Genomic DNA, 26,792 nt, shown 5'->3' with positions numbered 1-26,792 from the left:
TATTAGGCTTCACTTTGAAAACTCGACGATGATTAGTAGTGGTAATAATGTGTCTTGAAGCATAACTATGACCAACCAAATATATAAGCAAAAACAGCATCATCATCACTACCAAAATATGCACATGCACATGCCTTCTCTCCATTCCTTGTGTCCAAACCAAGAAAGGGAATGAAGATATAGAGAGAGAGGGAGGTTGGTTTTGTTAAAAGGAGGAAAAAAATGTTCAAAGAGGGAAAGGGAGGGATTAATAATGAAGAATATTAATTAAGCTAAGGTAGCTAGGAGAGAACAATGCAAGATCCTTTAATATGTCATCACATGCATATTATTCTCAATAAATGAAGGAGGAGGAATTTATGGGCTTGTTTGTGAACAAAGTATATGAATATATGAATGGATTGAAGTTGAAATAATAATGATAGCTAAGAAAGAAGGAGGAGGAGGGGGATAATAGTGTATGTGCGTGGAAACATGGGTGAGAGTAAATGCAGGGTCATGTGGTTTGAGAGAATTGAAGAACCATATTTCTTGTTATTAGGCTTTGTGGCATTAAATGAGACAAAACATATGAAGCAATAGTATGTGTATTTAGTAGTAGCAATAGTTGTAGTAGTTCTTGTAGTTTATAGTAGTAGCCATGGTCCTTTTTGTTATTATTATCCAAATAAAAATAGAAGCGACCAAGAATGAAAATGAAGAGAGGCCATTTAATAAGAGGTCTTTGGAAAGTTTGGAACGGGTCCTTCGGGAGCTTGTTCTTCCTTCTTAATTCTTATTACTCCTACAAATTAAAATACATGTGCGTGTGTGTGATCATGAAAGATATTTAGATCAGCCAAAAGGGTATTGCCAAATCAATAATATTAGGAAATGATCATGGTAAAAAATTAAAATATAAAATATAAATATGTTGGGAGAAAATAGGGTGATTGTTGTGTGGTTAGGTGGATGTGTGGGCCAATATGGAAATTAATGGCCGACTAAGGAAACTGAAAGTGTGAAACTGTTTGTGCTTATATAAGTCTCAAAGCAACATCAAACATGAAAATATATTTATGTCGTCTCTCATCAATGACTATGGGACTCAAGTCTACTAGGGCATTCAATGAGCTGATGTCATATGTATCCTTATTACCAATTCCTAATTGGAATTGGTCCTTGGTCAACAAATAGTAGGAAAATTAAATATGATTACACAAAAATATTGAGTAAAGAAATAATTAAATTCCTAATAATTTTGATTTTAGACTAATTAATTTTAAAAAAATTACTAATTATTAGATCTTTAATGATAATAAATATCTACAGTCACGTGTTTTAATACTATCATATGAACAATGTCATTTTAAATAGTGAAAAATTTGTTATTTTTATTAATTGTTTTCTATTTATCACGAGTTTTAATAAATTAAAGCAGGTGCCAACAATTAGTATTTACATGATGACATGAAAAGTGATGGCTAAGAGTGATTAAGAGTTGACTAATCTATAAGAAGAGGACATGTGGAATTGAAGACGAATTTAAGATGCTCCAACTTTCTAGAGGGTGGTGGCTAAGAGTGACCAAGAGTTGACATGTGGTGATTCAATGAGTTGAAGCCAATTCTCTGGAGGGTGGTGGCTAAGAGTGACCAAGAGTTGACTAGCCTATAGGAAGAGGACATGTGGTAATTCAATGAGTTGAAGACGAATTTAGGATGCTCCAACTCTCTGGAGGTCTACACAAATTAAATCAGAAGAGATTTGAACCCATGCACTCATGGATACAAGGAAGGTGATCATACCACTATACTGGAATACATCTTATTATTATATAGACAAATTATAATATATATAACAATCTTTTATTTTACTTATATTCAATTTATTTTAATTTTAAAGTCACTCATTTTAAAATTAAGGGTAAAGTATACTTTTTGTCCCTAAAGTTTGCTAAAAATTTCAAAAATATCCCTAAGTTTTGATTTGTTTTAATTTTGTCCATCAAGTTTTCGATTTGCATCAATTTTACCCTAATTACTAATTTTCTGATAATTAATATTTTTTTCCAAATATACCCCCTTCTTTATACTATCATCATCATCACAATTCTCTGTCTCTCCTTCTTTCTCTCTTTTCATCTCACCGTCATCTTCACCACCATTATCATTACTGAGCAACACTGTCAACCTCCTCCTTCATCGTCGCCGGCCAAACCCCTCATTCTCTTTCTTTCTCCTTTCTTCTCCGATCCTCCATCTCCATCACCACCATCTCTGTTGAGCTCCATTCTCGATGACCACCGCCATCTTTCTTCTTCTTCGCGGAAACCCAACACCATCGAAGTCATCGCTCTTCCTCCTTCTCTGTTAGCAAACCCAGCTTCCTATCTTTTCATTACATGTATATATTCTGTATACCCTAATCAATAATTATACTAATAAATTAGGCCCTTCTTGTATTTGACTGCAAATTGAAGCCTAATTGAAGATCCAAAGCTTTGTTATTACTACTATAGCTTTGTATTTGATGATTTAAAGAATCAAGAAAGTTGCAAGGCTTGAAGATGTTGTAAGTCCTATTATTATTATTGTTATTATTATCTGTACTAGTATTAGAGAAATTGAATATGCAAGAATCTTGCTGTGAAGAAGCAGCAGCTTGATATGATGATGGCAGAGATGAATACCAATTACTATTTGATGCTTTCTCGACCAAAAAGTTTGAATCTTAATTATTGGGGTTGAAGCTAATTTGGGATTTTTCACAAACTGTGAAGTTAGAATAGTAGTTGTAAGAAGAAGGATCATAGAACCAAGGTGTGTTACTGTTATTATGATTATGATTATGGTAAAAAAATCATGATGATTGTTGTTTGGAAAATTGGACTGTTGAAGATAGTAGTTTATGGTGGCTTTCCTTGCTTGAAGTTGCAACCTTTTTTTCTTCATCCTCTTTTTTTGTGAGCATTTTGGTGCCCACCAAGTGTTTGTAAATTTGCAAATTCCTTCAAACAGTATTGGCACTCAAACTTCTTCTCATTATTATTAGTGGTTGTGGTTCTTTGATCTTGTGCTGTGGTTTTTTCCCTAAGCTGGGTTTGCTAAGAGAGAAGGAGGAAGAGTGATGGTTTCAACAGTGCTGATTTCCACGAAGACAACTGCATGTGAGTCTTTACCTATTATTATATACTACAAGTATTTATTGAAAAAATAATATTAATAATATCATATAATCATAAAAAAATAAATTGTGATTAATAAATTTTTTTTTATCTTTTTAATTTGTATATATTTAATAAAATTTATAGTTAAATAAAATATAATTAATTTTAAAATAAGTGACTTTAAAATTAAAATAAATTGAATATAAGTAAAATAAAAGATTGTTATATATATTATAATTTGTCTATAAAATAATAAGAAGCATTCTAGTATAGTGGTATGGTCACTTTCTTTGTATCCATGAAGATAAGGGTTCAAATTTTTTCTAAAGCATTTTAGAAAATTTTTCAAATATCACAAGCTTGACACTTGGCAGCGCTGGAGCATATGGAGCATGATAGACTTGCACTTCTTATAGGCTAGTCAACTTTAGCCACTCTTGCCCACTACTTTCTATGCCACCATAGAACTTCTCTTATAAGCATTTTAGAAAAATTTTCAAATATCATAAACTTGATACTTGACAGCGTTGTAGCATATGGAGCAAGATAGACTTGCACTTCTTATAGGCTAATCAATTTTAGCCACTACTTTCTATGCCACCATAAAACTTCCCTTATAATTAATAGTACATGTTCATACCTGACAAGGTTAAGCAACATTTAAAATTGGGTTAAGCAAGCTCGGCCCAATAGTAACTACCCAATCCACGTGTTTCATCCATGCAGGTTGGATTGTCTTAAATTTTCCTACTAACCAACTCAAATATAGGAATAACTTCTCACTTTGTAAGAAAATAATCATTCATGGTCTTTATAAATTATCTCCAAGAAATAAATAAATCTCTTTTTACAATAATATAAATATCCCAATATCAGGTATTTTTTTCAATCCAATGTTATTCAAAATCTACTTAAATTCTTGCTGACTTAGGCATCAGAGTTTTTTACAAATATTTTTTACTACTGTCCAAGCGAGGACCTCGAAAGAACTACCACTCTAACAAATAATACACATAAACCTAATCCAATTTCAGATACCTTAGGTATTTGGACCTCACACCCAAATTTAAAACATAATTTAATTTCAGATAACATTTTAAAATAATACACATAAATATTAATGTTAGATTTTATATGATGAATTGATATAAAAACATAAATGTATTTATTGTTTACTATCAAACAAAACTTAATTGATATTAAGAACTAATTAGTTTGATCTCTAAATTTTCAAAGACCTATTATTATTTTATCCTAACAATATATATAGTATTATTAAAACTAAAATAATAATCAAGTGAATTATGTAAAAACATGCTTAATGTTTTGTTTTGCCTACAAATTTTGGATTATATTGTTCAATTCTTAATTAATTATATATTAAGACTTATTTGGTTATTATAAATGGAAATTAATGGCATCCACTTGGCACGTTGCTAGTAGTGTACATAGGAGTCTAAAGAAACATAGGAAGGAATTGATGAATGAGGCGGGTAGTGCATGATATAAATATAAAATAGAAATAGAAATAGAAATATAGGGTAGGCATTTGGGTTTTGTTGAGATAATAATAAAGGAGTTGGACCATGAGAAGGTGAAGAAGAGAGGGGGCCCCACAAACATGAAAATTGAAATTGAAGCAAAATAAGGAGAGGCAGCCATTACTGTTGGGCCCACGTGCTGTGTGGCCACAGGGACAGACATTAGGGACAAACTCTTTTAGAGTTAAAGACGGTAGGAATTGAAGCTAAGTAGGAACTAGGAACCATTAATTACAAGATTGTGTTTTGTAATCAGTGCATGTGATGACTCTCACTTCTCTTCATATCCATAACAATTCAATGCTAATATTATCCACTTCCCAAATAGGTGTTTTAGTGTTATTAATAATATAAAATGTAAGGGTAGGCAACATAAAAAAATATATATATCTATCTTATGGGTAGAGAATTTAAATTAAACCGATAAATGAAATTGTTCATTCAATTTAATTCAAATTAAAAATTGATTAAAATTATATTAATTTAAATTTAATTGAATTTTATTTTTAAAAAATTATATGAATTAGATTAAATTTTGAATTTATTTTTTAAAATTAATTAAATTCAATACAAACTACACAATATAAAATAATATTATTATTTTATTACCACATTTAAAATTGTGCTTATAATATATTTAATTTTTTATTTATTTTTAATCTTATTCATGTATTATTATTATTTAGTAAATATTTTATGAATTCAAAAAGAAATTTATTTGTTTTAATCAATCTATAATTTTATTTCTATTGTTATGTTATTATTGATTTTTCAAGATATTATTGCGATTTGTTATATCGTTGTTTGTTATTTAAAATTTAATGTGAGACTTGTTATATATGTTTAATTTTTCTTTTAATTTATAAAACTGTAAATCCAATAAATTTTGATGTTGAGACTTCTTTTATATATATATATATATATATTTTTTAATTTACAAAATCGCAAATCTAATCCAAACTGCTTGAAATTAATCGGATTGTCTAGAGAAAATTATCCAACTCAAACTGCACCGCAAATAAGGTTGGTCCGTCCCGCTCCGCAAAATCCGCCCAAATGCCCACCCCGCCAAACTAATATGCGTTCAATATGGTATCCCACCCCGCCAAAGGGGGGTCAGCCCGCTTCTTTTTTTTTAAATATTTTTTAACAAATCTCTTTCTTTTATGATGAAGTTCAATTTGACATACTAACAATTATTTTATTTTATGATAAAATTATTTCATCCGATTAATTTTTTAATATATAGAGTAATATCTTAAATTAATTATTAATTCATAAAAAAATTTTAATTAACTATAATAATTTTTTTTATGTGAAATTAACCATAATAAAAATAACTTAATAAATAATAAATTTCAAAGTCTCAAACATGACAATAATATAAAACAAACACATAATTCACACATGCCACTAAGAGGCTGAGGAGGAAAGAGGAGCGCCGCTGAGAGTCTGAAGGACAGAACCGCCAAGAGGCAGAGAAGGAGAGAGTAGCGAAAGGCAGACTAAAGGCGAGACGATACACAGTGCTGCCGGGACTTCGATTTTGTGACGACTAACAGAATGAGACAGGGACATGCGACGTAGGAGATCGATGACGAGAGGGATACACCGCGAGACTGAAAACACAGAGTAGAGCAAGGACGAGACACAACGCCGCTGCGAACCACAATTGTGTGATGGATATGCCGCAAGATTGAAGACTGATGAGGGAGGCGACAAGACTGCAGCGCAGAGAGCTCAAAGAACACCGAAAATAGTAAGGAGCCGAGGAGTGAAGATCGAGGAGGGAGCTGAACTGAAGCTCAGGATCAGGAAAGGGTTAGGTGGGATGTGGTGGGCTATGAATAGCATGTGTGAATGTGTTTACTGTCAGTGTTTAAAATTTGTGAAAATCCAAATTTTTTATTTAAGTATTTATACGATTTAAATTTACTAAAATATATATATATTTTTAAAAAAAGATGACAACCTACCCCACCCCGCATTGTCTCACGGTTTTAGCAGATTCAAAATCTCGTCTTGACCCGTTTTTTTTTTTTTTTTGCGGTTTTGGCGATTTGACCTGACGGATTCAATCCGTTTTGTCACCGCCAAACGCGAGTAAAATTATTATTCATATCAAATAAGTTTTTAACTCAAAACCTCACTGTGAACACCCCTAGTCCCCTTTATGTCCTATGAGCATATGTTAAGATTATAAATTAAAAAAATATTAAAAATACAAAAAAATTAATTAAATTTTCAATACATTTATTAAAAGAAAAAAATTAAAACTTTCTAATAATGATAAACTTATCTATATCCTTACGACATATGTTAGCTAAATCCAAAAAATAAATGAAGAGATTTTATATGTTGTTAATTTGATACGATTATAAGTTTAATTTTGATGCAAAATGTTTTATACAATCCTTTAATTACATCTATTCTTTTGGATAATTATTTATGCAGTCAATGTAAAAATAATTATCTTTGCTAAAGTGATATTATGTAATTAAATTTATGTATAAAATTTTTTTACACTGATTATATATCAAAATTAAATTTAAACAAAATTAAAAATAATAAATTTTGTTAAAGTAGTTTTCCGTAATTGAATATACAATTGATTTACACTAATAATATATCAAAATAATTCTAAAAAAATTATATATACACAAAATTAACTACTATATATTTATATTTATTTACATGTATTATTTTATATATGTTTAATACATTCTAATATATATCTTACGAAAATTACTTATTTAATAACATAACGTAATTGATTTGAAATATTATTATTTGAATAATAGCAACCGAAATAGATATTCTTTGGGAATAATACAATATTAACACTTAAAAGAAATTTGAAAAATTTAGAAATTTAAATTACTTGTAATGTGACTCGCTCACCCCACCAAATTAGTGTTAAAAAATATTTTCTTGTCGGAGAGATAAGTAAGTGAACAAATTTTGGCTAAAAGTTGAGAGACAATCGCCTTATGTGCGGCTGTAAAGGGTAGAGGTTATTTATTATACTCATAGTACAATTCAATGCTCACACACTATTATGTCTAACTAGTTACTATTAAGTATTCTAAACCTTTTTTCTTTTTGAAATATATTTTTAAAAATATTAATTAATTTCTTTTAAGTTTTTTTATACATTAAATATATTGAAAAATTTAAAACCATACTCTTTTGATTAATACCCTTAAGTTTTCTATATATTATTGTTTTGGTTCTTCTTTTGGACATGAAAGCTCTTTCCTTGAGCCCTTAATTCAACAGTATTAAAACAAAAGAATAGTGCATGCTTGAACTTTAATGAACATACAACTAATTAATATATGCAGACACGGGTGTGTAGACACAGATTCTAAATTTAGGGGGTTAAGCGTTTGACCAAATTTAACTAGACATACAATTTAAATTCTTTATCAACATTAGACATTACTTAATAATAATGATTATCATATCATTAATTATTATTCTTTAAAGATTATAACATCTTTAAGAATAGTTAGCTAGCCAGGGATTGTTCCTAAAATTTTTAAAAGCGAATATTTTAGTGTCAAACAAATTTTAATACACAATTTTAAAAATATGAAAATTCAAACTTGTTGGGCCAACCGTGGAGAGCTCTCGACACCGAGAAGATTTTGGAGAGGAATCAAGTGAGATAACATAAAATGAGAAGACACCATATCCAACTCAAAACCTTAAAATAATAAATTAATGAGTCTTTCATCTTATAAACTCTTCACTCTTCCATGTTTTTTTTTATGTGAGACTAACTTCAACACTTCTCATACTTGCAACATTAACAAAACCTACGACCTTTAAGTAAGTATGGGAAGACGATGATATTTGAACTATAGTTCGTTGGCCCAAACATAGGACTATTGAAATAGAGAAAAGAACAAAATGTATGAACTATGCTAATAAATAATAATAACTATTTGTTTTTGGGGTGTACAGATTAGAACTGTAGTTATTACACTCAACTACTGGAACTGAGATGAATATTGATCCTATATATTCATTCTACATACTGACATGTATATGCAGTAAGAGTGACCTTCCATTATTCCGGAATTTACGTAGTAGTAGTAGTAGTAGAAGTTCTGTAGCTACATCCAGAATCCATAATAATAATAATGGAGAATATATTCCATCCAAAAACCAACAAGATATATATATAAAGTGCTCGAGAAAATTTCCCCCCTTTACTCTCTATTCATTTACACTTACGTACTTTCTACTTCTATTCATGAAATATATAACACAATTTTATGTAATTTGACACTTGATTTTATCAAGTCTAGAATTTGAAGCGTTACGTTACATGTTATTAGATCTTTTGTGTTTGATGGAACCACCCATATGTAAATTCTATTATCGAGAATTGTTTCACTCCAAAATTGGAATCGAAATTAAACTTCTAATTAAAGAATTACCATAGTATATAATTGAAGTATTGGAGGAACTCGATTAGATTATGATAAATTCATACAATGAGGATATGATCTCTATCACCCCACTTAGGCTTGCCATATTCAAGAATCAAAGATACCATAAAAATTTTCACTTGATTTTCTCGAACCAAATATATGATCATTGTGAGTAAATATAAATATAGTTTAATTACTCTGTTAGTTCCTATAATTTTATAAAATTTTTAATTAGGTACTTATACTTTTTTTTCTTTTTAATTGAGTCCCTGTACCAAATTTTTTTTCAATTAAGTCTCTACACTTTTGTTTCCTTTTATTTGAGTTCATGTACCAATTTTTATTTAGTTGGGTCCCTAAACAATTAAGCTAATTACTACTAAGAGGGACCTAATTGAAAAAAAAAAATTGGTGCAGGGATCAAATTAAAAGAAATAAAAGTATAGGGACCTAATTAAAAATTTCGCAAAACTATAGGAACCAATAGAATAATTAAACCTATAAATATAATACAGCTCACTGTGCCCCACACTCCCTCGCTTGAAATGGAGATACCAACCATAACCATATGTTTCTTTTGCTGCTTGCTTACTTGAGGAATCTGGAAAGTAGAAGAGTACAACTTCCTTTTTCTTTTCTCCTTTTTTTTTTGGGGTTGTCCTTACTTTTGTTTTATTTTGGGTCTCATTTTTGTTTTTATTTTCTGTTTAAAGAGGTGAATGGGTACTGCATACTAAAGTTTGGGCTCTTAAGATATAAGGTCATTGTGAGCCTAGTTAACTGCAAAGAAAAATTAGGTTACTAATAAACTTAAAGTGATGGAGTGATGAGTTTAGTGTTTGATTAAATTTTATATATAGTAATTTATTGACTAACAATAAATAATTAGAAAGTACTCAAATTTAAGATGTATTAATCATTAAACTATCTGAATGAAAAATAAGTAAATTGCTAACTTTTGATTGTGTTAATTTTTTATTGCGAATTTTACTTTTAATTCTTCACCTCATAAACGTCAAATACATTAGAACTACTAACATAATTCTCAACAATCACAAAACAAATTAATTTAAACAACTTAAAAAATCAACAATATTAATCACTTCAACAATTTTGGGAAAGATAAAAGTTAACAAACATGAAAAAAAATTAAGCACATAAACAATATATTATATATAAATATAATGCATCCTAAAAGTCTAACGGATGGAAACCATTATTTATGGAATATTGTTTCCTAATTATTTTCTTATTAGGCATCATTCTTGTTCCTTCTCTCCCCTCAAGGCTCGAGTCTAAAGCTCATCGAATTGTACGACACTAAATTATCGTAGTGGTCTTTTAAATTCGGCTCGTATATCAATTTAGTTCTTAAAATTTCAATTACACTATTTTCATCCTCGAGATTGCGCTCCAAGCTACATACTAATTTTTCATTCGAATTCCGGCGTGAGTTAACAACTGACTTGCTGATGTGGCACAGTCACTGCTACCTAAAATCTACATAACAAATAGATAACGTGGATAGTATTTTACAATTCCTTAATTTAGTCCATGTCCCCTTTACAAACCCTAAAGCTTCTTCTGCTTCCTTTCATTCTAGTTCTCTCCATCGACGTCTTATTCTTTATTTCTTGTCTACATCAATAGTCGTCCTCCATGATAGGAACTGGGAGCAAAATTGCAGGAAGCTCGAACCAATCATCATCGATGGAAAACTGGACAAGAAGCACAACGTAATGCGAAGCAAGCATGGACGAGTTTCGGAGTGGTACGGCTGTGGTTGCCGCTCTGTGCTTAGGTGGTTAGCGACAGAGACACATCCTAACAAGCCCCTTTTTTGGTTGTCTCAACTATAATGTGAGTGAAGGTAACTTCTTTGTAATTTAATTTTTTTGTGGTTGTCACATTAATTTGTAGAGGGTTGTTTGCAAACAAGTGAAAAAAAATGGTGTGGCTTATTCATTTAAACAAATTGTATGCAAGAGGAGCTGACTAGAAAAGCTGTTCCAGGAGATGATGATAGTAAAATAAAAATGAACTTTGCATGGCGACTAGACAAAATGGAAGCAGACTTTAGAAATCTGAAATTCATGATTCAAGTTCTAGATTTTGGGTTTTTGGTAGTTGTTGTTTTGTAGGAATGATGCTGTTAAAGAGTTGAGAACATGGCAATGTAACATAATATATAATGAATGAAAGTGTTTTGGGTCTATTTTATCTGTTGTGGTTGTGGCTCTGTGGACTCCATGGTTTTGTTATTGATGTTATTTTTATATAATGTAATATCATGTAAAATGAACAGACAATACAAGTTAATAATTAATAGCAAGGTTGATTCAAGCCATCCATAGTATTACTTAATCAAAATCAAAATACCACAGAGCATTCATAGTTTTTACACAATGCAGTCATAAGTATTTGACAAAAGCAAGTAATATGACATACTTGACTAAACTTAACAACATGAACAAACTAGTTTATAGTGAGCATAGTCACAGTTTTTTAAACAAAAAATGAACAGTACTAAGTCACAAAACTAATATCCTAGTCTTCAGTTTCACTTCTTCCGTGGGTGCTTGAATCCAGGAGTGGGTACAAACTTCAGAAAATTTGTGAAGCGTGAGGTAATGGCTGAACTTGCTCCCTTCATTGGATCCACTGCTGTAGAGGGTGTTGGAGGTGGTGATCTTCTTCTAAGGAATAATTTTGCAGGTCTTGTGGCTAGTTTAGCAATTGCTTAAGTTAACTACACAAAAGACATACAAGAAAGAAAAACCCAAACTCATAAGCCACTACCAAAGACCTAAACCTTTTTTAGAGTTATTAGCGAAGACTTAATAAAAAAATTTAGTGAAGAATTATTATTAAACCTTTTGAGAGTCTTCTGGTTCAGAAGAACTTGACTGTGACAGATCAATCTCTGAAGCATGATCAGTTAGAACAACAATACTTGTTGTAGGACATTATTTGTAGTAGTAGCAGTAACTATACCAGTAGCAATAGTAGTAGTAGTAGCAGTAGATGTAGTAGCAGTATCAGTGGATGTAGTAGTAATAATAGTGGCATCTGAGATAGCAACAATAGTAGTAGTTGCAGTGGCCTGAGCAGTAGTATTCTTAGGATCTTTAGCAACTTCAATAGCCTTTGCAATTGCAGCAGCATCAACATCAGCTGCAGTTTGAGCAGCATAAAAAATCCTCTTCTTTTTACACCCTCTCTTAGTATGACTCTTTTGCAGACAGTACTTGCAGGTGAATTATCTTAGCTGTCTTTTCAGGGTCGAACTTGGGCTTAGATTTTTTGGTAGAACTGGTGCCTTCATCGGCATCCTTCCTCCTCTTTGTTTGAAGGTTTTCTGGCTTTCTCTTGATTGGTGGTGCCAATAGCTTGTTATACTGGCTTTCCTGGCTTTCCTCTTTTCAGGGTCGAACTTGGGTTTAGATTTTTTGGTAGAACTGGTGCCTTCATCGGCATCCTTCCTCCTCTTTGTTTGAAGGTCTACTGGCTTTCTCTTGATTGGTGGTGCCAATAGCCTGTTATACTGACTTTGTTCCCAGAAAGATTGGCCAGGTAGAAGATTAATGTGGTACTTGTATGCTTCTTTGTAAAATTTCATAGTGATCAATTTATGGTAAAAATTCTCTGGGTCCTTGTTCACTCTAGCAAGTGCAGCACAAACATGAACACATGAAATTCCTATAAATTATGATTTCAAGACAATTAAAAAAATACAAGTTTGTATAAGACAACATTAATAAGCAACAAATCATGAAATACTTGATGAACTGGGTTAGAAAATATAACCTGTCAACATCCAAAACTAGCAGGTACATACTCTTTTTCTCAAGTCAACCACATGGTTGGTAAGACGCCCATGAACCTCAAACTTCTCATAGCCAGTATCTCCAGCCTAGATAGCATGCCAATTCCTGGACTCCTTCCTTATCTTCTCAAGCCTACTTTTAATTACTGGTGGTAATAACCCCAAATGGCTATTCAATTTAACCTTGTTTTTAGCCATAATTCTCATGACAAACATCCTCACCTCTTCTAGAAGAGTAATTATTGGCTTTCTCCTTACTTCCTTGATTTTTGAATTGAATACCTCACATGCATTGTTGTAAATAGAGTCTATTTTCGGTCAGTGTCTGAACTGTGGCCTCGTCCATGCCTCTCTAGGCCACTTGTCAAGATACCTCCATGCATCCTCATTTAGTCTCTTGACCATATCCATGTATTCCTTGTGAAGAGAAAATTTTGAATATAGTTCTCTTAAAGAATAAGAACTTAGAGATATTAACAAAATGTAGAATTGAATTTTGTATAACTATAAAATAAGGACCAAGAACAAGTATAATATAACTAATTAACTAAGAGACACTTTGAATTTCGACATACTTTGAACCACACTATCCATACCTTAAACTCTTGAAAGGTAGTTACTCATGTGCACTCCCATAGTAAACCCCTCAACTCCAAGTCCTTCCATTGTTTCTTAAAATTTTGTCATAAATGCCACACACAGAAACAGTGAGCCACGTCAGGCGTCACCTCTTTCATAGCAAGTAGTAATCCTTAAAGACAACACAGATCATGTTACAAACAAATATATATCCAACAGCAATAATCATTCACCATAATAGACCCTAACTTTACTAATCGTTCACCATAATAGTCCTTCTAGTTAAGCATCGTGTATCTAAATTAATCCCAACACCATGAGTTTTGTAGTAACCAAGATCTTCATGTAACAACTCTAGGAATCACTTCCAGTTGTCCTTGTTCTCCACTTCCACAATTACCCACGGAATTACGTATATATGGTGATTAGCATCCTATCCAACGGCCGATAAGATTTGCTCTCTGAATACTGTCTTCAAGAAGGCACCATCAAGTCCAATTAATGGACGACACCCACTCAAACAGATGTACATCTTCTCAAAAATTACTTCACCACTAGACAGTGGCTTTGTGCATATCTAAACTGTGGATCCAGGGTTGGTCTTCAACAGAGTTTTACCATAATTCCTCACCATGGCATATTGCTCCTTCGCATCACCATAAACTACATTCCTAGCATCAAAAAGTGCCTACGATATTGAATTCCTATTAAGTGACAAATCATATTTTGTCTTGAAGAATGTTGTAGCCTCGTAGTTCCTGAAATTGGGATTTTTTTTTAACTTTTTCACCAACTTACTAGCCACCCAGTTTATATTTGGTGCCCTGTTTCTATTATCTCTTGGACATGTGTGATCATTCAGGAAGGTCTTAACTTGCCAACAACTATCTTCAATTCATGGTCCCTCAAAGCATAGACTACCCACTTGCATTCCTTCACTTTATATACTGTCCTAATCCTTTTGCTACCGTTCTTCCTGAACCTCATCCATCTTCCTTCTTGTATAGTAAACTCCTTCACTGCCTCTTTGAAATTCTACTTAGTGTTGAACTTTATGCCTACTTCCAAGTATAATTTTTCGAACCTAGCACCATTCCTAAACACGGAAAAAACTTTCTCTAAATCGTCCTCTCCATCCAGCTCATCCTCTAAATTCGTGGGATTTTCATCTCCAAAGAGTGCCATAAATTTGCAATATCCAGATTCTGAATCCGAATCATAGGCATCATAAATATTATCCCTGGCACCCCCAACAAATTCAATATCAACTTTTTCATCGGAAACGTCCTCTACAAATGCATCATCATCAATACAAACCTTATCTTTTCATTTCTACTCTCCTGTTGAACCTTCTTTCTCACATTGTATTTTCTTACTTTTTTCTTGGACGAAGAAATTTTGTCTCTAATGCTTGATTCACCTGAACTATCTTCCAGTGATACGAGCTTATCCACCTCATCCTCAGCACTCTCGTAGTTGTCATGAGAGTCTGAGTCAGAGTACAGCACTACAGCGTCACCTCCATCTACCTTTGTTTTTGAAAAAGCTTTCCCTGAAGTCTTGGGGGTGGAAGATCTCAAACAGTATCTCCTGGTCTTGGTTAATTTGTTTTGTGTGGGTGTGTGTTTGGAGACTGTCTTAGGCTTATACTTCAATTTTGAATTAAAATTGATCTTCCTTGGTACTATTTCTTTAGCTTGGGGAGTATTGGTTACTATGCTCAAACTCAACAGAGGTGGCTTCTCGGTAGTAGTTTTGGAGAAAGGGTTTAGGACAGTGCTGGCATTTGACTTTGCTTGCTTTTCAAGATCTCTCACTTGGTCATCAAGGTGCACAATAACATCCTGCCCTTGTAGTATTTCGGGTTCTGAAATTTCATGTTCAATGTACACATCAATAATACCATCATTTTTTCCACCATGAAAACATATCTCCCTTAATTCATTATCAGAGTTTAAACGCCTCAACCCTACTTTCAAGCTCCTTCCTGGCACTTGCCACCAAACTTCCTTCATTTTCTCATATCCTAATTCTTTGAAGTAGTTTCTCAAGTAGAATATATCCAACCTGTCCAGACCAATGTCACCCAAATAGTGCTTATTGTCAAGATAATATGTCCACCTCCCATCCTTACCTTTCTCAAAATTTTCTCCAAGATGAAACATTATATCTAACACTTCGGCATCCATCTGCAACACAACAAAAGAAGAAAAAAATTTAAAACGCATGCAGCCCAAAAAGAATAAATAACAAACACACACTGCACAATCAAAGATAGTCCCTATTCTATTCAAAAGAAATAGAGCATCCAATAACAATTCGAACATATCAACAAAAAACCCTAACAACCTATCATTTCCAAAAAAATCTGAATGCAAACAAAAAGAGTAACTTAAACAACCCCTCATCGGAAGAATGAAAAATGAAAAAACAATTTGGAAAAAAAATTGACCTTCAAGATAGCTTAAGCGGTTTTCCACCTTTTGCTTCAATAGCTTCCCACGAAACTTCCTCCAACTTTAGCGCAACGACTGGAAGAAATCAGCGACCAAGCAGCACTGCCTTAATCTATCGCCATTGTCTCTGGTTATAGAGGAGGAGACTAAGCGTTGATGTCACTGAGAAACTATGAAGAATATGTAACAAATGACCGACCCTTCACCCAAGCAACTATTTCATTCTACTGGGAGCAAAATGGTGACGTTTTAGTTTCAAAACGTTTCAACATAAAACGACGTCATTTTGTAGATCCTAAGTGGCAGTGACTGTGCCACATCAACAAGCCGATTGCTAACTCTTATTGGAATTCGAGTGAAGGGCCAATATGTAGTACGAAGCACAATTTCAAAGACTAGAATAGTGCAATTAATATAAAATGGACTAAATTGATGGACGACGCAAATCTAGAGAACTATTATGAGAATTTAGTCAATTGTACGATGTCAAATAGTTTAATTCGATTTATTTAGATATGGCCGTTTAGATATGTAAACTTAAATGAATAAGCTAATTATATATTATGTATATACATGCTTATAAAATAAAAGTTCAACCCATTTAAAAGAAAACCCTCGGACTAAATGAGTTAATATGTTTATTTTTTATTTTTGTATAAAAGATAAATTTTAATTTTAAAAAATAAAAAATAAAAAAGTAATTTTTAGATTAAAATATTATTTTGGACCAAAAGTTTCTTTTTTTAATCATAATATTGGGTTAGAACTTGAGATATTTGGGTTAGATTATTGGTAAAATAATTCATACAAATTTTAAAAAATAAAAAAAAGGAGAAAAATTTAAAGGAACTAAACGAGCAGTAGTTTATTTCGTAAATTGAATAGGCTAATCCAACGAATTTGAATCATTTTGATAACTCTATCAAATTGGGATAATTTACGTTATTAAACTAAACTCCATCCAATATTACGTATATCACCCAAAATGTATAACGTTACGTAAATCACCTAGGTGGTAATTTCTATATAAATCGAAACGTGAAGATTAGATTTAGATTTGAACATAAATCGAAACAGGGTAGTTCGATTTATATAGTATCCTAGTAAATCTAATGGATCTGTTTCGATTTATACATGCATACAACGTTACCTAATAAATCTAATTAGACCGTTTTGATTTATACATATTAAAAGGTCATAGTAATTCGAAACAGCCTCTATCGATTTACACTATTAAATAAATCGAATGGGCCTAATTAAATTTACTGTGGGGCCAACCTCTATATATATGATATGAATGTTCAATTCTGGGGGAGAGAAATAACACAATGGAAAGTGAGGAGAGTTTTCTAGTACTAGTGTACTATAGAGGGTCGATTAAGAAAAAAACATGCTCTGGAATTAAGTTTACTGATAAGGATCCTCTTAGTGTTTTTTTTTTGAAACCTTCAACGAGTTTCGCTGAGTTCCTGAATTCCATAAAACAAAAACTGGGGTTGAAAAGGCGTGAAACGGGTTGAGAAATTATTCTATAGAATTTCGATCTCTGTTTTGCGGGATGATGTGAAGTACGATTCGTTCGTCACAGGGAGTGACGGAAATTTGAAAGTTCTACTCCATTGTCGTAGGCAGTTTTCCGTGGTGAGGACCCCTGAACTGTTGGCCAAACTTGTAGATGTGGTCTCCAGCCCAAGTGGTTCGAACCAAAATTCCCAGGCTCTAGCGACGGCAGCATGTTCTAGTTTGAGGCCTGGCGGTGTATCGCTCAAACTCTGTCAGGCATCCACTGACGTACTGTCCATCTATCGGCAACCTTAACTAGTACGCCACGTCCTGCAATGTAATCGTGCACTCCTCGAACGGCATATGAAACGTGTGCATCTCCAGACGCCATCTCACTACAAATGCACTCCCAAGCGGCTCATCCAATCTAAACCAAGTATTGTTTAGCCTCTTAAGATGGTATAAACCAGCAATCTGCAAGTACGAAACGATCCTCTCATCCAGTCACATACCCTGCTGACGTCTCATACTATCGATACATCGGAGAGGTTGTATAAACAATATAACAAACTGTGTCTTACTACTACATGAAAACATACCTACACAACAATATCAACTAATGCATATCTCAATCCTAATAATGCCATAAACACATCCAAATATGTAAGGGGTACGAACACAAAATAAATTTATTTACTCATCAAAATGGGCCTAATAAAATTAAGTTTAATAATTAAAAAATATTTTTCCTAAATGCCCAATTCACGACAACGATTCCATTGACTAGTCTTACTCTAACTAAGTCTCACTACACATTATCTTCGCTACTCACATTTTTTCTACTTATTTGTAACCATTATCCAAATTAGAACTTGTTTGGTTCTACCTCTATAGATTATTAAATCACTAATCTAATCACTCTATCTAGTTTAAGAATTGTAATAAACGACCATCATTAAAATAAATCAGAAAACATTAACATAAAATATTTAATACTATTTTTGAAAAAAAAATACACTAACCTCTTCATTGATGATGCCATTAATATGGACAATTCCGTCCAAACGATAGAGACGGTCCAGATTATCACCTATCACGTTATTTTTTAACTATTTGGAGTGTCTAGGTAAAGGAAAGTGGTGGGACAGCATTTGAAATGTGGTTTAAATGCCTCCAATTCAAACTCTATTTATAGAGATTCTCCTAGTAAATCTAATTAGCCTCATTAGAATTACAATGGGCAGAAAAACTTCTAGTAAATCGAAACTGTGTGTTTTGAATTACCATGGGCTCTAAACCTGTATAAATCGAAATGGTCCAATTAGATTTACTAGGAATACATATAATTCGATAAAGGCCGTTTCGATTTATAAAAAAACTTAAATCTAACCTTTCTATTTTGATTTACATAAAAATTCTACTTTAAATGATTTACATAACGTTATATATTTTGAATGATATGTGTACTATTAGATGGAGCTTGGTTTAATAACATGAATTACCCATTAATTTAATTTCGAACTTTTTCAACTCTTTGAATTGGATTTTAATCAGAGGTAAGGTATCGTGTTATTTTTATATATTTCAAGGTATAAAAAATATTTAAAAAAAAAAGTAGTCTAAAAAAAAGGAAATCATCCAACATAGATAAGAATGAAAATGAACTAAACCTAGAAATATATAATTATAAAAAATCCAGCATTTTAAAAAATATTATTTTATTAAATATACGAAATTTGGGAATGCATATTCCTCTTTATAACATTCTTACAAATCCGCAAAGATCAATTTTATATAATATCTATTACTTAGTGTTTAATTGTTGTTTAATTTATCTTTATAATAAATTTTAACTATTTAAAAATTATTTATTTTTATATTTTTTAAATTAAATATTAATTTCTAATTTTAACAAGTGTCTCTTAAATATTAATTTTTAATTTTAGTAAATTAGACAGAGAAAGTATAAACATAATCATTCTAGCTGAGCAGGAAGAAAAACGTTTAAAACTTGGATATAAAAAATTTTAAAACCTCATATTAGATTGTATTTTAACTATAAAAATTTAAGGTTAATTATACAAATTTAACTAATTATATCTTACATGTGTTTCATTATATATGTTAAGATTAATTAAAAAAACATATAATATATTTATTATGTATTTATTAAATTAAAAAGTAATAATTTTTATTATTAATAATATTTCACTAAATCAATATTAAAAGATATTTTTTAATTTAGCGAGATTAAAATTGGAAAAGAAAAGCATTTTATCATCACTAATTCAGTTACCCCTTATTTATTTAAATTTATAAAATGAGAGATGACCTTGTTTAATTTTTTTTTCTATTGTTCAATTTTTTCATCCTTCAGACACTATCAAACGAGAATGAGATGGTCCAGAATTAGGATTTGATAATTTGATTTCATTTCGAATAAGGGTTTGTGATTGAGTAACAAAACGATAAAAGTTTAAATTATTTTTTATTGGTTTGTAATCTAAATGTTTTATTAAATAATCGTGGAAGAGCACATGCAGAGTATATAATTCATTTTAAATTAGATTTTTATATAATAATTAATTTTTTTTATAAATTATTTAATTTACCCTTCCAATACAAATTTATCTACAAAAATCTTCAATACATTTTGGTCATCTTTTACATAATATAAATTAATAATTATTTTCTATTTATTGTTAATATTAATTTGGATATTTGTTTTTTTGTTAAATAATAAATTAAATAAAAATATTTTGTTTTGTATACAAATAGAAAACAAACTATATATACTTCTATAGGTAAAGATCTGATATCTAGTTTAGATAATTAATATGGGAAGAAATTGTGTAATTTTTAGGTATTTTAGAATTGGCTACAACTATAGATCTTGCTCAGTAGCACATTTTTAAATTTTTTTTTTTTCAAATAAAGACTATTGTCACATCCTGTGTGATTAAATTGATCCCTTATTCCCTTTGAGAGAAATTATGTAATACTCTTCTCAACATTTTTTTAGTCGATAAATATGTAGTTTATAATATAGTATAAATTGAATTTTTTACTTAATTCTTATAAAAAAAAAAAAAACACTAAAACGGATTATTTATGTACAATCCTCTTTTTGATTATTTTTTTAGACGTTGTTGGAATTATGACCGAAATAGAAAATGACAAAATTATTGATACATTGGTTATTTAAATTGAGAATGACTAGTGTATTTTTTTCATGTCCTTATTCAATAATTAATATGTTTATACAAGTTTTTTTTTAATTCTCTATAAAAAAATTTTCTCTCCACAGTTTGCTGTTCTTGAAAGAATGACGGACTGAATTAAAGGTTTTGTCACAACAAGTAAGCAACAGCTACATGTAATTGTTTTTCAATTTGCAAGAATAAAAATTTTGTTGAGATCTGTGAGAATTTGATCATTATGAAATAGTTATATATGTTATTGTAGTTGTGTTTACTATTTATTGAAACATGATTCAATCTAAATATTTTAGTTTTTGAATTTTATTGTGTAATACTATATGTAATAATAATAGTTAGTTGTCTAAAGCTCAATAGTATTCAATGTTTGTCTATGTTTGAAAATTACTAATCATTGAGAGGTGCTTAATGAATCATCGGCTGCTTTCTCTAAAGCAATTTTCTCACGTACTCTTGGAGGTGATAGTGTAATTTTGTAAGATATTAAGTTAGAATTGTTTCCGGTGCCTATAATAGAGCGGAATATTGTTAACTTGAAAGTTTTAAATAGGGCCATTTATATAAATAAATTGTTTGCCTTTTAAATTTACGTAATTACATTCTTTTAAATATGAAGACGCAAATACATTATTTTATATATCTATAAAAATCGCTACTGATAGTAGCAGTTTATGTAAACACATAATCCGCTATAACTAGCCGCGGATTACATGCAAATGGGGGAACACAAAAATCGCTAGAGGCTGTCGCGATTTCTGTTTATTGATGTTTGGCCATAAACTGCTGGAGGACGTGCGTAAACTGCTATGAAACTGTTGGGAATAAGTAGTATGACCACAATCCAATCAATCATGTGTCAAATAATTTGTTATTGTTATTATATTAAAATGTTAATATAATAAGGTCCTTAATTAAATTTAGAGATTTATCATTGTGATAGTGATCATAATATTGAGAGATAAATCTTTTATAATTTAATCTAAATTGTTCTTGGTCATAGGATTATTAAAAAGGACATTAATAATCCGAAAAGACCAATATATATATAATGGTCTTCATTGGATGAAGATTAATATATCTCATTTATTAAATTATATATATAGATGATGCATATAGAGATATGACCATTGAACTGGCTCACTTTGAGAATTCCTAATGGTTATAATTACCGTATATTTGTCAATAGGATATTCTCAAGATGAACATAGTAATAGAGTTTCCTTTGACCTGCGACTGTCATAGAAATTAACAATGTATTTATTATACTTTGATTCCGGACACCTAATACCCTAGGGTGCTAGTTGAATGGATATTGGGTATGATTTAAATACTTGTAGAATTAATGATTAGTCAATAAGGAATCCATCAACTCTTGGTAAAGAGTTTGAGCTCTATGATTATAATGACTGAGATGAATAAAACCTTGGCCAAGGGGATTGAATGAATGAAGAAATGAGTTTCTTAGGTCATTCACATTTCATTATAATAATGGTAACAAGTTAGAGTTTGACAATTAAACCATACTCTAAAGGTTAACCAAGAGCTGGAAAGATGGAAGGAATTATACTTTGTTCTTCTAAGGTTCTTAGTAAAAATATATTACTTCAAACTATCGGGTCGTTGAGGAGTGTTGTTAGACACCAACCTTGATTAGTAAATTTAGTATGACTAATTTACTACCCGCTTAGTATTGAACCTATGGGGTCACACACTAACGAGTGTTCTAATCTTTGCTGTAGAATTATTTAATTATTATTTTGATTTTATCAAATAAATAATTATATTAATTTAAATGGAATATTATTATATTCTTTGCTAGCACCAAGAATATAATAATAATATGATAATTGAAAATATTAAATGAGATTTGAGAATAATTAGTTATTCTATTTCTGAATTTGAATTATAATTTTGGATGAGATCCAAATCGATTATGTTTTAAATTGTTATGATATGATTCATAAAATTTGAAGGATTTAAATTTGGAATTTCAAGATATGATTTAAATTTGAATTGAGAATCAAATTTAAAATCAGTAACAAATCTCATACTATATATATGTATGTCAAGAGTAGAGGAAAGTAAAGAGAGAGAATAAAATAGAAGAGTTTTATTCCTTTACCTCTATACACATAAATGTATGTGAGCCTAATTCTTAGAGAAGAATTTTATGGCGTGCAAAGAGTTGCAAGAGGTTTCTCAATTTAGATCAGATGTCCATTGGTCAAGGAGTTGACAGCAGAGATTGGTCTCGGTGTGGATACGCATAGCGCCTTCGTACCATCGAAGGAGAAAAAAGATTTTTTACTAGCGTACTCAAGTATTTAGATATGATTTTATTTATATATTAAATTATTGGAATAAAATTTAAGCACAAAATAAGTCTTTAGGATTACTTTATTTTCTTCCGCTGCGTGTGTTATTAACACATGGTAATCCTTCATGGTTGTCAGGTTGCTCCTTGTAAACAAGAGATAAAATTATTTTTGGCAAACTCCTAACTTTTAGGATTTATCTCAATTATTAGAGAATTTCTATCAGTATTCATGGATTAAATTTTATACTCTCAGGTTGTCTAGGTAAAAATATAAAATTAAATCACTAATACATCAAATGTATATACTGATTATTATCTTGAAAATAAAACTCCTGGTTGTCAGGCCGCTCTTTATAATCAAGAATATTAGAAAAACTAATTTCTAATATTATAGTGTTCAAAACACATCAATCAAATTAAAATTTGATTGTTCATGTACTAACGTTTAGCCTTAAAAAATTATCAAATCAAATTTGACCTTTATATATACACTTATATATATGAGAAACAAACAAAAAATATTTTGCATCTTATTCCTTTTATTGCGATCAAAATCATAATAAAATTTGATAAAATCAAAATAATAATTAAATAATTCTACAGCAAAGATTAGAACACTCGTTAGTGTGTGACCCCATAGGTTCAATACTAAGTAGGTAGTAAATTAGTCATACTAAATTTACTAATCAAGGTTGGTGTCTAGCAACACTCCTCAACGACCCGATAGTTTGAAGTAATATATTTTTACTAAGAACCTTAGAAGAACAAAGTATAATTCCTTCCATCTTTCCAGCTCTTGGTTAACCTTTAGAGTATGGTTTAATTGTCAAACTCTAACTTGTTATCATTATTATAATGAAATGTGAATGACCTAAGAAACTCATTTCTTCATTCATTCAATCTCCTTGGCCAAGATTTTATTCATCTCAGTCATTATAATCATAGAGCTCAAACTCTTTACCGAGAGTTGATGGATTCCTTATTGACTAATCATTAATTCTACAAGTATTTAAATCATACCCAATATCCATTATTCAACTAGCACCCTAGGGTATTAGGTGTCCGGAATCAAAGTATAATAAATACATTGTTAATTTCTATGACAGTCGCAGGTCAAAGGAAACTCTATTACTATGTTCATCTTGAGAATATCCTATTGACAAATATACGGTAATTATAACCATTAGGAATTCTCAAAGTGAGCCAGTTCAATGGTCATATCTCTATATGCATCATCTATATATATAATTTAATAAATGAGATATATTAATCTTCATCCAATGAAGACCATTATATATATATTGGTCTTTCCGGATTATTAATATCCTTTTTAATAATCCTATAATCAAGAACAATTTAGATTAAATTATAAAAGATTTATCTCTCAATATTATGATCACTATCACAATGATAAATCTCTAAATTTAATTAAGGACCTTATTATATTAACATTTTAATATAATAACAATAACAAATTATTTGACGCATGATTGATTGGATTGTGGTCATACTACTTATTCCCAACAATCTCCCACTTGCACGAGAGCCAATCATGATAGATTGGATCTTGGGCATACTATTATCTCAATAGAAACAATGTATTTGCGTCTTCATATTTAAAAGAATGCAATTGCATAAATTTAAAGGACAAACAATTTATTTATGTAAATTACCCATTTAAATAGTTATAAAGAAATGTTGCTCGAAATTATATAAAAAGTGCTTTCAGTATAATGTTTTATTCGACAATTATTATACAAAGAGCGTTTCAAGTATAAATACTATGTTTTGTGCTTTATAGAAATTAATTTTGTGCTATTATATAACATTGTAAGAAACTAAATTTAAATTAATTAGTTATATTATATTGATTAATTATATTCACAATAGATTATAATTGATTTTTTAAATCTAAGAATAGTTTTGGTTATTTTTCATTTGGTAGTTTTTATATCATATATAACTGTACAATTGATTTGAGTAATAATTATTGTATATAGGTACTAGCGGAACATTATGTGGCTAATTTTTTTATATAGAAAAAATATTGGTATTTTTGTTGGAAATAGGAATATTTAGTATAATTACATATGGGTGAATTTTTTAAGTGAGAAGTCAACACGTGGGAAGTATATTGAATAATTTCAACAATACTATAATACATTTTAAATGTCAATATTCAACCAAAACACCATCTCTCTTTCCATATTAAAAATAATTTCTGATATTATGTATGTTACTAGATTTTTGATAAATCTAGATATTTTCTGAAACCGTGATACTTTGACAAAGATATTACATCAACATGCTTTGATAACTCCGTACTTATTGTACTTTTTGGCAAACCGGCTTATATTACTGAGGATGAATTTTTATATTCCACATAATGATAATAAAGGAATTGCGTGATGCTGCAAATGTGAATGTCTTATAAAAAAATTACTATTTGACGTTAAATCTATTTTTTGTTGTTTGACTTTCACATTATTTTTATATAGGTTGGATCCTATGTTGTTCTGACTACTGTTTTTGTAGTTGATTCGATTCTATATCGATGGTATAAGTCCTGTGTTTGCAACGTGAAAGTTGAAGCTAATGTGGATACATATTTTTGTAATGGCGGTAAAAATGACGTGAATAATATGGTTGATAAATACGCCTCTATTTAAATTTATTTGTACAATATTTTTAAAGATAGCAATGTAGTTATGTAATGGGATAAGTATTGTTTTGGTCCCTAATGTTTGGGGTCAGAATTGAAATAATCCCTCACATAATTTTTGATTTAGAATCGTCCTAAACGTTTTATTTCCTATTAAAATCATACTTTTAACTTTTTAAGAACAAAAATACCCTCCACCACCACCAGCACCTTTACCACCACCAAATACACCAAATCAGATTCAAGAAGATCAAATCAGATTAAACAACATCAAATTCACCAACAAAATCAACACACAACAACAATAAAAAAAAATAACAAATCAAAATTAGACTTAGAAATAAAGACATAAATAGAAGCAGAAGAAGACACAGAAGCCGAAGAAGCAGAAGAAGCAGAAACAGAAGCTCAAGCAGAAGCAAAAAAGAGAGGGGGAAGAAGGGGGTAACGGCGAGCCAGTGACCAAGGGGGAGGAGTCGCCACCGTCACACGCGTCGCCGTCGCCATCGTGTCGCACCCAAGGGAGAGGGAGAGAGGGACGTGAGCCAGTGACCAAGGGGGAGGAGTCGCCGCCGTCACACGCGTTGCCGTCGAGGTGAGGAATGCGTCGCGCCTAGCCGTCGCTCAGCCTCGTCCCGCCGCGGGGTGGAGGTCGTCGCGTCGCCGCCGAAGAGAGAGAGAGAGAGAGAGAGAGAGAGAGAGAGAGAGAGAGAGAGAGCCCGCGATGATGGAAAAGACGCGACGATAGTGGTGAGTGCTCACCAGTGTTGCCACCGCTTCCATCTCCCCTCCCCTCTTCCCCTTCCCCCCTCCCTTCGCATATCCTTTTCCTCCTCCCCAACGCATTCTTTTCTTTTATTCTTTTTAAAATTTTATATTTTTTTAATTAAAGTAGGGGTAATTTAGTAATAAAATTAATTTTATTAAAAAAGACGATTTTAATATGAAATAAAACGTTTGGGACGATTCTAAATAAAAAATTACGTGAGGGACAATTTCGATTTCGACCCTAAATACTAAAACAATACTTATCCCTTATGTAATTAAATATATCTCTTTTTAGTTTATTTAGGAATATCTAAATTAATATCAACCATTAG

At 31.0% G+C, this 26,792-nt stretch overlaps 2 pseudogenes; both read right to left on the bottom strand.

Moving 5' to 3' along the window:
• Window positions 1-2,427: 2,427 nt before the first annotated feature.
• Window positions 2,428-12,750, bottom strand: LOC148546830 (uncharacterized; annotated as a pseudogene).
• A 1,474-nt stretch (window positions 12,751-14,224) lies between these two features.
• LOC148546829 (uncharacterized) lies at window positions 14,225-15,725 on the bottom strand (annotated as a pseudogene).
• Between the last annotated feature and the right edge of the window lie 11,067 nt (window positions 15,726-26,792).

The sequence above is a fragment of the Arachis ipaensis genome, chromosome B9, assembly GCF_059453495.1.
Source record: "Arachis ipaensis isolate K30076 ecotype BB chromosome B9, ASM5945349v1, whole genome shotgun sequence".
NCBI classification, from domain to species: domain Eukaryota; kingdom Viridiplantae; phylum Streptophyta; class Magnoliopsida; order Fabales; family Fabaceae; genus Arachis; species Arachis ipaensis.
Note: the sequence above shows the minus strand (reverse complement) of the source record. Positions and strands in the feature narration are given on the sequence as shown.